The sequence below is a fragment of the Theobroma cacao genome, chromosome 7 (assembly GCF_053813885.1).
Source record: "Theobroma cacao isolate CCN51 chromosome 7, ASM5381388v1, whole genome shotgun sequence".
Classification (NCBI taxonomy): domain Eukaryota; kingdom Viridiplantae; phylum Streptophyta; class Magnoliopsida; order Malvales; family Malvaceae; genus Theobroma; species Theobroma cacao.
In genome coordinates this window covers 10,936,472-10,939,449 of record NC_142645.1, presented here as the reverse complement: position 1 = coordinate 10,939,449, position 2,978 = coordinate 10,936,472, and the positions used below count along the sequence as shown (strand labels likewise).

Here is a 2,978-nt window from a genome sequence, read left to right as displayed (position 1 = left end):
CCATTCAATAATTAGGTACTATTGTTCTAATTTTTAAATTTTTGTACTTTAATTTACAGATTTTTGCTTTTAGAATAATGTTAACAATTCCAGTAAGTGTTGTTTCAAGAGAAAGAAATTTTTTAAAACTAAAATTAATAAAATCTTATTTAAGATCAACAATGTCTTTAGAAAGATTAAAGGAATTAGCTATATTATTAATTAAAAAAGAAAAATTAGAAGAACTTGATTATAAAAGTTTAATTAAAAATTTTACATCTCAAAAAGTTAGAAGGATAAAATTTTAATAATTTTTTTAATTTTAATAAAAAAAAGCCTCATTTAAATATTTCGCTTTAGGCCTTTGAACTTATTGGGCCGCCCCTGCACCCATGAGTTCGCTATGAGACGTAAATTGCATCAGAGCAAGGGTGGAGGGTAAGCCAACAATGGGGGGCCATGGCCCCCCAAAATTTTTAAAAATATTTATTTTTTATATATATTTTATTGATGGCCCCCCCAAAATTTTTGAAAATATTTATTTATTATATATTATTAATGGCCCACTCAAAATAAATTTTTTATTTAATCATTAATATAAATAAAAAAATCAAACAACTTTACAAACCTACTTAACTTTACCCTAATTTAAGTTTCTCTACACCTCTTTCTCTTTTCTTTTTCTCTTCTCTTTTGTGTCTTTTTATTTTTATTTTTCTTTTCTTGTAACTCACCATTAAAACACACCTTATTCTTCAAAAGAGATTTATGAGTTTGTAAGTTTGGACAAGGAAAGATAGAGATCACCCACCACCATTGTGTAAAAGTAAGAGAAGGTAAAGTTTTCTTTTACCTTTTTCTTTCTATTCATATTATTTAACTATTATATGAAATCCTGTATTTCGTATTTAATTATTTATATTTTATTCATTATAGTTTTATGTTTTATTTTTTAAGTTTAAATATAAATAAATAAGAATATTGAATGTTGACTATATTTTTTTTTAAGTTTGATTAAAATATGAGTAAGTTGAAAACAATTGACAAATTTTTTAAAAGAAAAGAGGTAGATCGCTCGAATGATTCTCCTACACTTGAGCCACCAAACCTTAATACTTCAACTCATGAACAAGAGCAGTGCGAATCAAAACGTCCAAGGCTCAATCTTGAAGAAATTGATGCTTTTCCTATAGAACTTGACCCTGGATTACGACCAATGATATGGGAATTTCCTATCAATCAAAGGGATGAAATTCGTCGTGCTTATCTCAAACGTGGGCTATGTCAACCCATTCTTAAGACGTATCCTCTATTAGCTGATGATCATCCTCGTCGTTTTCAAGCTTCTTGATTTGAATTATATCTTTCTTGGTTAGAATATTCTTGTGACAAAGATGCTGTATTTTGTTTGCCATGCTACCTTTTTAGTAAGAACACCTCGAATCGTCCAGGTTCAAATGCATTTATTGAAAAAGGTTTCAGAAGTTGGAAGAAAGTAAATAGTGGAGAAAATTGTCCACTTTTGAATCATGTTGGGAAAAATCCAAATTCCCCACATAATGTTGCTATAAAATCTTGTGAGGATTTATTGAAAAAATCCCAACATATAGATAGGCTTATCAAAAGACAAGCATCAAAATAGATATTGAATAATCGACTTAGGCTCAAAGCTTCTATAGATTGTGTTAGATGGTTAACTTTTCAAGCTTGTGCATTTAGAGATCATGATGAAAGTCCATCCTCAAAAAATAGAGGAAATTTCATTAAAATGCTGAAATTCTTAGGATCTTACAATGACAAAGTTCAGAAGCTTGTCTTGGAAATGCTCCACGTGTTGCTAAGTACACATCCAATGATGTTCAAAAGGAGATTTTGCATATTTTGGCTAATATGGTGAGAAATTCAATTAGAGAGGAAGTGGGAAATGCTAAGTTTTGTATTATTATTGATGAAGCTCGAGATGAGTCTAAAAAAAAGCAAATGGCTATTATTTTGAGATTTGTTGATGGTTTTGTTCAAGAACGTTTCTTTGATCTTGTACATGTTGGTGATACCAGTGCAATGATTTTGAAGAAAGAGTTAGTGTCTGTTCTTTCTCGTTATAACTTTCAAGTTGAAAGTATTCGAGGTCAAGGATATGATGGTGTTAGTAACATGCGTGGTGAATGGAATGGTTTACAAGCTTTGGTACTTAACGATTGTCCATACGCATATTATGTACATTGTTATGCTCATAGATTACAATTAGCATTGGTTGCAGCATCTAGAGAAGTAGTTCGTATTCATGAATTTTTTACACAGTTGACTTCTATTGTAAATATTGTTAGTGCTTCTTCCAAAAGACATGACCGATTACAAGCTGCTCAAGCAATTAACATTGCAAACATGATTGCTAGTGATGAACTTGAAACAGGTAGAGGAGCAAATCAAGTGGGAACTCTACAAAGAGCTGGAGATACTCGATGGAACTCACACTTTCATTCTATTTGTAGCTTGATGAGAATGTTTCACCATTTTGCAAAGAGCTGGAGATACTCTACAAAAATTGGCTAGCTCCGCCCCTGTATCGGAGTAACCCTTTTTCACCATTTCTTTTCATCATGATAGTCAAGACACTTCATCTTACTTTTTACAATTTGTAATCTCTTTGCCTTTTTTGTGGTTTCAATCTCATGGCATGTGATATTATTGTTTCTTACTTCTAATTTGTAAATGACTCTATTTTATTTATGAAACCTAATTTGTAGGGTACCCAAAATGTTAGACCAATTTTACTCTGTTTTGAGCTTGTTTCAAGTCTTCGCATTGACTTCCATAAGTTATGTGTTTTCCCAATAGATGTCTCTAAAGAAATAGGGTAGCTTTTATCAAAAACTCTTTATTGTGATATTAGGGTTTTACCTTTTGTTATTTAGGTATTCCTCTTGGTGCCGATCCTAGACAGATTAGGACATGGGATCTAATGATCAGTAAAGTTAAGGTGCGTTTTGCATTATGGA

General features: G+C 31.1%; 1 pseudogene; it reads left to right on the top strand.

Moving 5' to 3' along the window:
* Window positions 1–382: 382 nt before the first annotated feature.
* On the top strand, window positions 383–2,532 carry LOC148761661 (uncharacterized; annotated as a pseudogene).
* Window positions 2,533–2,978: the final 446 nt, after the last annotated feature.